Here is a 15,147-nt window from a genome sequence, read left to right as displayed (position 1 = left end):
GGCCCCTTCTTAGCAGAAGATGAGGAGCCCACCAAGAAAGCTGGCTTATCCTTCTTAAGTGTGGATTCATATGTAACGAGCATATTGACCATCTCTTCAAGGGTGGCCTCTATCTTGTTCATATTAAAATTTATCACGAATCCATCAAATGAAGAAGGAAGAGATAGAAGCAGCAAGTCCACATTGAGTTCATGCTCCAACACCAAATCAAGGGTCGCTAACTTCTGTATGAGCCAAATCACTCGTACCCCATGATCACGGACCGAAGTCCCTTCACGCATGCGGCACGTCATCAACTCCTTAACAGTAGAGAACCTTTCAGCCCTCGACTGAGCCCCAAAAAGTTCCTTGAGTTGCGTGTGAATGTCAGCAGCATTCACCGTGTCCTCAAATCGCCTCTGGAGTTCATCAGACATCGAGGCTTGCATATAGCATTTGGTCTTGATGTCATGGTCACACCATGCATCAAGTTTGGCCAATTCCTCCGGACTTATGTCAGCTGGTGCTTCCTTCGGAGGTGCTTTCTCTAACACGTAGAGCATTTTCCCCGAAGTTAAGACAATCTTCAACTTCCGGAACCATTCCGTATAGTTGGCGCCAGTCAGCTTGTTTTGTTCGAGGATCGAGAATAAAGGATTTCGCGAATTCATTGTATGAAATACTGAAAAGGAAAAAACAGACATATATCAATGATTGTTTAACAATTTACTAAGACATAAAATAGGCGAATTTAATTTTATGAATCTCACTCCCACTATTTTAACGATTTCACCACCCTCTAGTGAAAACGGGAAACTTTTTCCTTAGTGAGAACATGGAGTCCAATTGACAAACTTATGGTCCCGAATAATATCAGCCAACCATAATTCTCAAAAGGTAGAGCCCAATTGCTTCCAAAGCAACCCCCATGTATTTACCTCATGTCCAATAAGGGCCCAATAATATGACGCCGTTTAAAGTGACATGTCAAGATGACCCATCAATATTAAGTTGTGATGGACGGTCGCCATGTGGATCCCCCAATAATATGAGCCGATCCCATGGGAGTTCCACCCAACTTACAACATTTGTCGATCCAATGTACAGCTTTCCGACGGACGGGCCCCCCCAATAATATGAGCCGGACCGTATCCGCGGGTAGCATCACATACATTGACCGTTGATGGAAGGTAGGAACATTTAAACAATATTTAAATTTCCTTTATTTATCTTGATATAAATTTTAAATCATATTTAAAATGAGGGATTTTATTTATAAAAATATTTGTCTCATCATATTTAATTTATTGCATGCATTGCCGGATTCACGCAATTTATGTCTAAACATGCATACAATCATAATATCACATTTTATAGGATGATCGATTCCATTTCTAATTGACCCGTGGTTGCCAATCACGGGTCTTAGTCCAATCCTAGGTAATATGCAGTATGCAAATGCAATCCTATTACATATGCTTCCAATTTACATTTCTTCAGTCTTCATTGTCTGCTGGGCCCACCATCTTCAAATCTTGATCTCCCACTAAATCTAATGTATTTACAATTAAATAACAATGACAAGTAGGGGATACATTTTTAGGGGGTGGGAACGGGCTATAAACCAAGCCCACTTTTATTACATATGACATTCATATCGGGCCATAAACCAGGCCCATTAATAAAACCAACAACAATAAAGACAAAATGTAAATTCCTAACATACACCTACAAAATTGGTCATGGCAATCGATCATCCTTATCCAATAACATTTAATTCAAAATTAATTTATTGGATAACATGCTGTGGCAATTCAAATTTAAACAAGATAAAATCATATTTTATATATAAAATCACATTTCACATATAAAATCATATTTTATCTCCATATCAAATAAAATCATATTTTATCTATAAAATCCAATTTTACAAATAAAATCATATTTTACTTAATATATCATAAGATCATATCTTATCATCAATTGTACCAAAATAATTGATTTCAAAATTCAATTTACGGATAAAATATTAAAATTTTCCAAAAATTCAAATTTATCCAAAATCAATTTTAAAATTTACGGACTCGAACAATTCGATCCGAAATCTCGTGAACCAATCAAAAACAATTTTTGACCGGACCAAAAATAAAATTTTAAATATTAAAATTAATAAAAATATAATTTTTCCCGCGGGCCGCCCGGGACACTCCCGGGCCGGCCCGCACCCGGGGCGCGGGCCGGGGCAGCCCGGCTGCCCCCTTAGGGCAGCAACGTTTGCTACCCTGGCGGCGCCTGGCGCCGCCGCTGGGCGGCGCCGTGCGTCGCCCTGGGCGGCGCCGAGCGCCGCCCTGGGCAGCGCCGAGCGCTGCCCTGCGCAGCGCCCAGCGCTGCGCTGGGCAGCGCACAGCGCTGCCCTGGGCAGCGCCGTGCGCCGCCCTGGGCGGCGACGGTCGCCGCCCTGGGCGGCGCCGTGCGCCCCCTTTGGGCGGCGCCGTGCGCCGCCCCTGGGGGCAGCGACCATCGCTGCCCCCTCCGGGCAGCGATCCAATCGCTGCCCGGGTTTCGCCCCCCGGAAAAAAAAATTTTTTGATTAAAAATATTTATTTTGTTTCAAAAACCGAGACTCAAAAATTTTGTACAATTGATTAATTCAATCGATTGATCTGAGCAACCTGGCTCTGATACCACTGTTGGAAAACTGGCGAGTTCCCAGACCAATTACGATTGATACCCGGTGCAGCGGAAGTTTAAAATTTTTCATGGAACGTTTCCATGGTATGGGTATCAACCGTTCATCGATTGAATTACGTGTGTGTAAAATTTAAATAACAATTAAATAAATTTTACCTCAAATCTCGCAACGAGATTAATGGACACCAACAGAACAATTCTGCTCTTGTTGTCTCTCCCTGGAACCGATGAACGCCTTCAATCAGGTCCACGAACAGAGGTTTAATCCCTCTGATAGATTGCACTAGAAAATCTATCAGAAGTTTTCTGCGAAGAGAATACACGAATTTGATTCGTTATTCCTTACTGCGATTCAAAATCACAGACCGGAATTTTCTCGGGCAGAGCAAAGGGAGGGGACGGCCGATCGGTTTTGAGAGGGTCTAGGGTTTTCGAAATTTGCTCTCAAAATTTATGACCTGTTGTGTGTAATTTCTGTACTGAAATAACTTATTTATAATGCAGGCCACTAACACCTTAGGGCCCATTAGTCATAAGCTGGGGCCCGACAAGCAAAGCCCGCTCGTTCAGAAATTAATATAAAATTCATCGTGACTCCGATTGATGAAACGATTTCACCAATGTGCACAGAAACCATTTCTGCACGTTTTAAAGTCAAAATAAATTTTCCTGAATCCGAATTCAGTGGTTTCCAAAAATGTCCATCCCTATGTCATTTTAGGAAATCCTACTCCCTTACTCTTATTTAAGAAGTCCAACTCCTTAGTTCATTAAATTTAACTCTTTAAATTTAACTATCTCAACGGGGATTAAAACTCCATTACACTGTGTGACCCTCAATGGTTCAGGGATACAGCTAGCCGTGGGCTCACAACTCCTTGTGACTCGGAACAACACTTTCCGACTTGCCCAACGAATCATGGTAAAGCGCCTAGCAACATCGCCCCATGATTCCCTAGGTATCACTGATAGTGCCTACAAGAACCAGTAGATTTTGGTTAACGTACAGTACGGTCCCTTCATCCATATATCCCGATCGAATCAACAACCATTGGTATATCGAGAGTCGCTCAAGATTCGATAACTATGCAATACATCTTGAAGATCAAATTAGTGACATCGCATGTGCTACTAAGAAACCATTTCTTAAATCACATCAAGTACTCTGGCCAGAGATTTGTCACACTAATATCTCCTCAGATCGCATAGGATATCCACACTCGCAAGTATGTGGTGAATCCTTGACAACAATGCATTGACTCCTATATGTGTCGTAACTGTACCCAATCTCGACACCTGATGACCCCCTCAGAGTCGGTAAACGAGTCAAAGCACAGTACTAGCATATAGAGTCTCCATGATGTTTCAAGTCGTAAGGACTAATGGTGTACAACCAAAACCGCGGACTTTATCCACTCGATAAGTGATAACCACTTGGAAAGTCCGGATAGGGTAGTTCGACTATTCATCCTATGAATATCCATTTGCATGCTTCGAACATCTCCATGTTCCCTACCAATGAAACGTGGTACTCCGCATCGCAAATGCTAGTCTCAAACTCGAGCGATCCTTATCCTTATTATCGGACGGCTCAATCGACTAGGAACGGTTTTAGAATATATAGTGACTATAAGATGTATTTCATGATAGACATCTCCATGTTCTACCACATCTTACATACACTATAGTATATTCAAGGTCTTTATCAAAACAACAATAGTATATCACAATATAACAATATGAAGTAATATAAAGTCATTGCCATAAAAGCGTAAATAATATTAAACAAAAGATTGTTTATACAAAGAGTCAACAAAGCCCATAGCCACACAGTTGGCTCACTGGGCACCCACTCTTACAACTCTCCCAACTCCACTTCCCATTTGAATAACTGACTTGAAGCATCCAGATGGGTCATCACCAAGCCCAAGGGGTTATTAGCCAAAACTGTAACCTGGTTGGACAATAAGTAAGGCTTGAGTTTCCGGGCCATAAGGATAAGGGCCAAGACCATCTTCTCCACCTGACTATACCGGGCTTCGGGTCCTTTCAGAGCATGACTGACATAATAGACCGGCCTCTGATTCCCTCCATCCTCTTTGATCAATACGATGCTTACATAATGCTTGGTAGTTGAAAGATAGATCCACAACCTTTCTCCGGGATCGGGCTTAACCAGGATTGACAGATTTTCCAAATGCTCCTTCAATTCTTGGAAGGCTTTCTCACACTCCTCAGTCCATCCACACTTCTGGACTTTCCACAATACTTGGAAGAAAGGATAGCTTCGATGGGCAGATTGAGCAATCAATCGGGAAAGGGCAATGATTTTCTCGATCAATCGTTGTACTTCTTTGAGAGATTTGGGCGAATGCATCTCTTTCAGAATCTTTAATTTTTCAGGATTAACTTCAATCCCTCTTACAGTCACCACAAAACCTAGAAATTTTCCGCTCTTAACCCCAAACACACAATTGGCGGGATTAAGTTTCACTTCATACCTCCGTAGGGTATCAAAAGTTTCTTCCAGATCAGTAATAAAATTGTCTTGGGCCCGGGAATTCACCAAGATATCATCCACATAGACTTCCACGTTTATGCCCAACTGGATTTGGAAGACCCTGTCCATCATTCTTTGATTTGTGGCTCCTGCATTTTTTAACCCAAAAGACATAACCACATAACAAAATGTTCCATTAGATATGATAAAACTGACCTTATCCTGATCCTCCTTAGCCAAAGAGATCTAATGATACCCTTGATAAGCATCCATGAAGCAAAGCAATTCGAATCCGGATGTAGAGTCCACTAATTGATCGATCCAGGGAAGAGGTAGCAGTCTTTGGAGCATGCTTTATTCAAGTCCCAAAAGTCAACACACATCCGCCACTTCCTTGTGGTTTTAGAAACCAACACCACATTAGATAGCCAGGTAGGGAATTGTACCTCTCTGATGCGTCCTGCCTCCAACAGCTCCCGAACTTAATCAGCAATGACTTTATCCTTCTCTGACCCAAAAAGCCTCTTCTTTTGCTTGTTGGGTCGAGATCCAGAGACAATGTTTAACTTATGTTCTGCCACATGAGCCGGGATCCCGATTAACTCTTTGGGAGACCAGACAAATACATCCATGTTCTGTGCAAGACATGACCTTAGCTGATTATCCAGGGTGGACTCCAAGTCTCGGGCAATCTTAGCAATCTTCCCCAACTGCCCAGGTACCAATTATACTTTCTCATACTCTTCCTTCATTTCTCCCACAATGCATACTTCCTCCCTACTTGGATCATCTCATCTTTTCTCTCCTCGGGCTCTCTTATTGTCCACCCGGACAGTATCAACATAACACCACCGGGAGGAAGGTTGGTCTCCTTTTACCTCATCGACTTGACTACCTACTAGAAATTTGATATTCTGGTCGTACGCAGAGGCGACAGCCATGAAGGCATTTAAGGCCGGCCTCCCCATGATGATATTTTAGGAGGACAGGGTCTCTACTACAGTGAAGATGGTCATGCCAGTATTTCTCAGATCACCTGATCCTAGGTGATTGGCAACCACACCTCCCCCTAGGCCAGACGCTGTGTGAGGACCTTGGTTCTAATCATCTAATCAAAATAAATCATTCAATAATCGACAGAGAGTCCAGAAAAAAGGTAAGGAATATTTTTTTTAAAGCATGCACGGACCCCGTGTTGGGTAACTGGCGTTCAGATCAATCACGATTGATACCCGGTGCAGCGGAAGTTTAAAAATTTTATTATGGAACAATTCCATAGTGTGGGTATCAACCGTTTAACGATTAAATTATAAGTGTGTGTAAAATTAAATAACTATTATTAAATTTTACCTTCAATCTCGAATCGAGATTCTGGACACCAACAGATTTAATCTGCTCTTGTTGTCTCTCCCTGGAACTGATGAATATTCTGTCCTTCAATCAGGTCCACGAATGGAGGTTTAATCCCTCTGATAGATTGCACTAGAAAATCTATCAGAAGTTTTCTACGAAGAGAATAAACGAATTTGATTCGCTATTCCAGACTGCAATTCAAAATCACAGACCGGAATTTCTCACGCAGAGAAGGGAGGGGGGCGGCCGAATTTCTTTTGAGAGAGAGCTAGGGTTTTCGATTTTCTGTCTCTCAAATTATGACCAGTTGTGTGTAATTTCTGTACTGCAATAACTTATTTATAATGCAGGCCACTAACACCTTAGGGCCCATTAGTCATAAGTTGAGGCCCGACAAGCAAAGCCCGCATGTTCAGAAATTAATATAAAATTCATCGTGACTCCGATTGATGAACCGATTTCACCAATGTGCACAGAAACCATTTCTGCACATTTTAAAGTCAAGATAAATTTTTCTGAATCCGAATTCAGTGATTTCCAAAAAAATGTCCATCCCTATGTCATTTTAGGAAATCCTACTCCCTTACTCTTATTTAAGAAGTCCAACTTCTTTATTCATTAAATTTAACTCTTTAAATTTAACTATCTCAACGGGGATTAAAACTCCATTACACTGTGTGACCCTCAATGGTTCAGGGATACAGCTAGCCGTGGGCTCACAACTCCTTGTGACTCAGAACAAAACTTTCCGACTTGCCCAACGAATCATGGTAAAGCGCCTAGCAACATCGCCCCATGATTCCCTAGGTATCACTGATAGTGCCTACAAGAACCAGTAGATTTTGGTTAGCGTACAGTACGGTCCCTTCATCCATATATCCCGATCGAATCAACAACCATTGGTATATCGAGAGTCGCTCAAGATTCGATAACTATGCAATACATCTTGAAGATCAAATTAGTGACATCGCATGTGCTACTAAGAAACCATTTCTTAAATCACATCAAGTACTCTGGCCAGAGATTCGTCACACTAATATCTCCTCAGATCGCATAGGATATCCACACTCGCAAGTATGTGGTGAATCCTTGACAAAAATGCATCGACTCCTATATGTGTTGTAACTGTACCCAATCCCGACACCTGATGACCCCCATAGAGTCGGTAAACAAGTCAAAGCACAGTACTAGCATATAGAGTCTCCATGATGTTTCAAGTAGTAAGGACTAATGGTGTACAACCAAAACCGCGGACTTTATCCACTCGATAAGTGATAACCACTTGGAAAGTCCGGATAGGGCAGTTCGATTATTCATCCTATGAATATCCATTTGCATGCTTCGAACATCTCCATGTTCCCTACCAATGAAACGTGGTACTCCGCATCGCAAATGCTAGTCTCAAACTCGAGCGATCCTTATCCTTATTATCGAACGGCTCAATCGACTAGGAACAGTTTAGAATATACAGTGACTATAAGATGTATTTCATGATAGACATCCCCATGTTCTACCACATCTTACATACACTATAGTATATTCAAGGTCTTTATCAAAACAACAATAGTATATCACAATATAACAATATGAAGAAAGATAAAGTCATTTCCATTAATAAAAGTGTAAATTATATTAAACAAAAGATTGTTTTTTACAAAGAGTCATCAAAGCCCATAGCCACAAGTTGGCTCACTGGGCACCCACTCTTTCAATCTCCCACTTGCCCTATAGCCAACTAGTCATACTACGTAGACCCATTGCTTCGTGATGTTTGTCAAACAATGGTCCTGGCAAGGGCTTAGTAAGTGGATCAACGATATTGTCTGCAGAGGCCACTCGTTCGACAGTGATGTCTCCTCTTTCCACAATCTCCCGGATGATGTGGTATTTTCTCAGTACGTGTTTGGATCTTTGATGAGACCTTGGTTCCTTTGCTTGAGCAACGGCACCCGTGTTGTCACAGTACACCGGGACTGGACCAACAAATTCAGGAATGACGCCCAACTCTTGGACGAACTTCCTCATCCAAACGGCCTCTTTAGCAGCAGCTGATGCTGCAATGTATTCAGCCTCAGTGGTGGAATCCGCTGTGGTGTCCTGCTTGGAACTCTTCCAAGAGACAGCACCGCCATTGAGCATGAACACAAATCCAGAGGTTGACTTCGAGTCATCCACGTCACTTTGGAAGCTAGAGTCGGTATAGCCTTCCAATTTCAGTTCTCGTCCTCCATATACCATGAATTAGTCCTTCGTAAGTACTTAAGAATGTCCTTCATGGCTTTCCAATGCATTTGACCGGGATTAGCTTGATATCTGCTCGTGACACTCAGAGCAAATGCTACATCCGGTCTGGTAGATATCATCCCATACATGATACTACCTATAGCTGACGCATATGGTACATGTGTCATATTCTCTATCTCTTCATCAGTCTTGGGACACATAGACTTGGATAGAGAAACTCCATAACACATGGGTAGATGTCCTCTCTTGGACCCATCCATTGAAAACCGTTTCAATATGGTGTCGATGTAGGTTGATTGAGTGAGTCCTATCATTCTCTTAGATCTATCTCTATAGATCTGTATCCCAAGAATGTAGGATGCCTCACCCAAATCCTTCATCGATAATCTACCTGATAACCATATCTTTGTTGACTGCAACATCCCTACATCATTCCCAATGAGTAGGATGTCATCAACATAAAGTACTAAGAATGTCACAGCATCCTTAACTACTTTCTTGTACACGCATGGTTCCTCCGGGTTCTTGATGAAACCAAAATCTTTTATTGTTTCATCAAATTTCTGGTTCCAACTTCTTGATGCTTGTTTTAGACCATAAATTGATCTCTGAAGCTTGCATACCTTATGCTCGCTTCCCATGGATGTGAACCCCTCAGGCTGCCTCATATAGATTTCTTCCTTAATGTCTCCATTAAGAAAAGCAGTCTTCACATCCATTTGCCATATCTCATAGTCATACCATGCAGCTATGGCAATAAGGATTCTTATGGACTTGAACATTGCAACTGGTGAAAAGGTTTCATCATAGTCAACTCCTTGTCTTTGAGTGTAACCTTTCGCCACCAATCGCGCCTTGTAGGTCAATACCTTACCATCAGGCCCAAGCTTTCTCTTGTAGATCCATTTACACCCTATTGGAACAATTCCATCGGGAGGATCTACTAAAGACCAAACTTGGTTTGTATGCATTGAATCTAATTCTGACTGCATAGCTTCAAGCCATAAATTTGAATCCGCATCAGAAATTGCTTCCTTGAAGTTTCTTGGATCACATCCAATGTCGGGTTCATCTTGATCCCCTTCAAGAAGAAGACCATATCGAATAGGAGGTCTAGAAGTCCTCTCGGATCTTCTAGGTTCAGGCGTGTCCAGTAATGGTTCCTGAGGCGTAGGATCGTTATTTTGTATTTCGGGTTCTTCTCGAACTTCTTCGAGTTCCATCATCTCGCCTTTCTTATCCAATAAGAACTCCTTCTCCAAGAAGGTGGCATTCCTAGAAACAAACACCTTTGTTTCAGCAGGATAATAGAAATAATATCCGATTGAATTCTTCGGATACCCTACAAAATAACATAAGCTGGATCGACTATCCAACTTATCTCCCACTGTCTGCTTCACGTAAGCAGGACATCCCCAAATCCTTAAGTACGAATACTTAGGAGCTTTGCCATTCCATAACTCGTATGGTGTTTTGTCCACTGCTTTAGTGTGGACGTTGTTCAACAACAATACCGCCGTTTCAAGCGCATAGCCCCAAAACGAAGGTGGAAGCTCAGTGAAGCTCATCATGGATCGAACCATGTCCAACAAAGTTCGATTACGAAGCTCCGATACACCATTAAGCTGTGGTGTCATAGGAGGAGTCCACTGAGAGAGAATCCCATTCTCTTTTAGATAGTCCAAAAAAACGGTACTTAAGTATTCTCCACCTCGATCCGATCGAAGTGCTTTAATACTTTTACCTAGCTTATTTTCTACTTCAGCCTTGAATTCTTTGAACTTTTCAAATGCTTCATACTTATATTTCATTAAATATAAATACCCATACCTTGAATAATCATCAGTAAAGGTAATGAAGTAGGTGTGGCCATGTTGAGTCCCAACTCTAAATGGACCACAAACATCTGTATGGATCAAATCCAACAGATTTTGACTACGCTCAGGTTTCCCCTTAAAAGGAGATTTAGTCATTTTCCCTTTTAGGCAGGATTCACAAGTAGGTAGAGAGTTAATATCAGACATATCAAACATGCCCTCTCCCACTAGCTTGTTCATCCTCCTTGAGGAAATATGACCTAGTCTAGCGTGCCAAAGGTTTGCCGGGTTTTTGCTATCGATTTTCCTTTTGTTTGTTGTTGCCGGTTTATCAGCATGATTTATTGGAACGTCTTTTAGTTTTAAGTTGTATAGATCGTTTTCAAGTTGTCCATTTCCAATCAAACATTCATTCTTGTAAATATTGCAAATCCCATTCACAAAATTGCAAGAATAACTATCTCTATCAAGCATAGAAATAGAAATAATGTTTTTAATCAAATCTGGAACAAATAAAACAACTCTCAAAAAAACTTAAAATTGTTCTGCAAAAATGTCTCCTATAGCTTTGGATTTATCTCTGGAACCATTCCCGAGCCTTGACTGGGTCTCACCCATCCTTAGCCTATTACTTCTTGTCATCATTTGCAACTCATTGCAAATATGAGATCTACATCTGGTATCCAATACCCAAGAAGTAGTATTAAGAAAAACATTTTAATGTAAAACATACCCTTTGCAGTTCGCAACTGCTTGAGGTATTCCTTGCAGTTACATTTGGCCTTGAGATCATGGTCCAACCATTTCTCTAGTTCGGCCAACCTTTCGGCAGTTACATCAGCCGGGGCTGTTTTCGGAGAAGCCTTTTCTAACACTTTAGAAAATCTTTTCCGAACTTAGGACAATCTTAACTTATGGAATCATTCTGTATTGTTTGCGCCAATAAATTTGTTTTGTTGGAGAATAGAAACATGTGGATTACTGAGATGAAACAGACAATTATCGATGATTGTTTAAGCAATTTACTAAGACATAAAATAGGCGAATTTAATTTTATGAATCTCACTCCCACTATTTTAACGATTTCACTACCCTCTAGTGAAAACGGGAAACTTTTTCCTTAGTGAGAACATGGAGTCCAATTGACAAACTTATGGTCCCGAATAATATCAGCCAACCATAATTCTCAAAAGGTAGAGCCCAATTGCTTCCAAAGCAACCCCCATGTATTTACCTCATGTCCAATAAGGGCCCAATAATATGACGCCGTTTATAGTGACATGTCAAGATGACCCATCAATATTAAGTTGTGATGGACGGTCGCCATGTGGATCCCCCAATAATATGAGCCGATCCCATGGGAGTTCCACCCAACTTACAACATGTGTCGATCCAATGTACAGCTTTCCGACGGACGGGCCCCCCCAATAATATGAGCCGGGACCGTATCCGCGGGTAGCATCACATACATTGACCGTTGATGGAAGGTAGGAACATTTAAACAAATTTAAATTTCCTTTATTTATCTTGATATCAATTTTAAATCATATTTAAAATGAGGGATTTTTAATTATGAAAATTTGTCTCATCATTTTTCAATTTATTGTATGCTTGCCGGATTCATACAATTATGTCTAAAACATGCATACAATCATAATATCATATATTATATATAGGATGATCGATTCCATTTCTAATTGACTCGTGGTTGCCAATCACGAGTCTTAGTCCAATCCTAGGTAATATGCAGTATGCAATGCAATCCTATTACATTAGCTTCCAATTTACATTTCTTCGTCTTTATTGTCTGCTGGGCCCACCATCTTCAAATCTTGATCTCCCACTAAATCTAATGTATTTACAATAAATAGCAATGACAAGTAGGGGATACATTTTAGGGGTGGGAACGGGCCATAAACCAAGCCCACTTTTATTACATATGACATTCATATTGGGCCATAAACCAGGCCCATTAATAAAACCAACAACAATAAAACAAATGTAAATTCCTAACATACACCTACAAAATTGGTCATGGCAATCGATCATCCTTATCCAATAACATTTAATTCAAAATTAATTTATTGGATATCATGCATATGGCAATTTAAATTTAAACAGGATAAAATCATATTTTATATATAAAATCATATTTTACATATAAAATCATATTTTACCTTTTATTAAATAAAATCATATTTTATCTACAGAATCTAATTTTATAGATAAAATCATATTTTACTTAATATATACATAAGATCAAATCTTATCATCAATTGTACCATCGACCGTCGCTGCCCGGGTTTTGCCCGAAATTTTTTTTTTTATTTAAAATATTTATTTTGTTTTAAAAAACCAAGACTCAAAAATTTTTGTACAATCGATTAATTTAATCGTTTGATCTGAGCAACCTGGCTCTGATACCACTGTTGGGTAACTGGCGTTCAGATCAATCACGATTGATACCCGGTGCAGCGGAAGTTTAAAAATTTTATTATGGAACAATTCCATAGTGTGGGTATCAACCGTTTAACGATTAAATTATAAGTGTGTGTAAAATTAAATAACTATTATTAAATTTTACCTTCAATATCGAATCGAGATTCTGGACACCAACAGATTTAATCTACTCTTGTTGTCTCTCCCTGGAACTGATGAATATTCTGTCCTTCAATCAGGTCCACGAATGGAGGTTTAATCCCTCTGATAGATTGCACTAGAAAATCTATCAGAAGTTTTCTACGAAGAGAATAAACGAATTTGATTCGCTATTCCAGACTGCAATTCAAAATCACAGACCGGAATTTCTCACGCAGAGAAGGGAGGGGGGCGGCCGAATTTCTTTTGAGAGAGAGCTAGGGTTTTCGATTTTCTGTCTCTCAAATTATGACCAGTTGTGTGTAATTTCTGTACTGCAATAACTTATTTATAATGCAGGCCACTAACACCTTAGGGCCCATTAGTCATAAGTTGAGGCCCGACAAGCAAAGACCGCATGTTCAGAAATTAATATAAAATTCATCGTGACTCCGATTGATGAACCGATTTCACCAATGTGCACAGAAACCATTTCTGCACATTTTAAAGTCAAGATAAATTTTCCTGAATCCGAATTCAGTGATTTCCAAAAAAATGTCCATCCCTATGTCATTTTAGGAAATCCTACTCCCTTACTCTTATTTAAGAAGTCCAACTTCTTTATTCATTAAATTTAACTCTTTAAATTTAACTATCTCAACGGGGATTAAAACTCCATTACACTGTGTGACCCTCAATGGTTCAGGGATACAGCTAGCCGTGGGCTCACAACTCCTTGTGACTCAGAACAAAACTTTCCGACTTGCCCAACGAATCATGGTAAAGCGCCTAGCAACATCGCCCCATGATTCCCTAGGTATCACTGATAGTGCCTACAAGAACCAGTAGATTTTGGTTAGCGTACAGTACGGTCCCTTCATCCATATATCCCGATCGAATCAACAACCATTGGTATATCGAGAGTCGCTCAAGATTCGATAACTATGCAATACATCTTGAAGATCAAATTAGTGACATCGCATGTGCTACTAAGAAACCATTTCTTAAATCACATCAAGTACTCTGGCCAGAGATTCGTCACACTAATATCTCCTCAGATCGCATAGGATATCCACACTCGCAAGTATGTGGTGAATCCTTGACAACAATGCATCGACTCCTATATGTGTTGTAACTGTACCCAATCCCGACACCTGATGACCCCCATAGAGTCGGTAAACGAGTCAAAGCACAGTACTAGCATATAGAGTCTCCATGATGTTTCAAATAGTAAGGACTAATGGTGTACAACCAAAACCGCGGACTTTATCCACTCGATAAGTGATAACCACTTGGAAAGTCCGGATAGGGTAGTTCGATTATTCATCCTATGAATATCCATTTGCATGCTTCGAACATCTCCATGTTCCCTACCAATGAAACGTGGTACTCCGCATCGCAAATGCTAGTCTCAAACTCGAGCGATCCTTATCCTTATTATCGGACGGCTCAATCGACTAGGAACAGTTTAGAATATACAGTGACTATAAGATGTATTTCATGATAGACATCCCCATGTTCTACCACATCTTACATACACTATAGTATATTCAAGGTCTTTATCAAAACAACAATAGTATATCACAATATAACAATATGAAGAAAGATAAAGTCATTGCCATTAATAAAAGTGTAAATTATATTAAACAAAAGATTGTTTTTTACAAAGAGTCATCAAAGCCCATAGCCACAAGTTGGCTCACTGGGCACCCACTCTTTCACCCCGTGCACCCTCCGTGCCCGGTTTCGTGCATTAATCTGTAGCCAAGGGTTCGGAGACTACAAAATACACGGACCCCGTGCACCCTCCGTGCAAAACTAATTCACTAAAAACCCAACTCTCTGTTTTGGGCACGAACTCCGTGCACCCTCCGTGCCCGGGTCCGTGCCTAGCTTTTCAACAACATAATTTGTAGTAGCCCGTAACCAAAATCAGTAATTAAGGGATTAATCATAATTACTTGGGTAGAGTTCGGAAGCTCCGAA

The sequence above is a fragment of the Henckelia pumila genome, chromosome 3, assembly GCF_033568475.1.
Source record: "Henckelia pumila isolate YLH828 chromosome 3, ASM3356847v2, whole genome shotgun sequence".
Classification (NCBI taxonomy): Eukaryota; Viridiplantae; Streptophyta; class Magnoliopsida; order Lamiales; family Gesneriaceae; genus Henckelia; species Henckelia pumila.
This window is presented reverse-complemented; position numbering follows the sequence as displayed.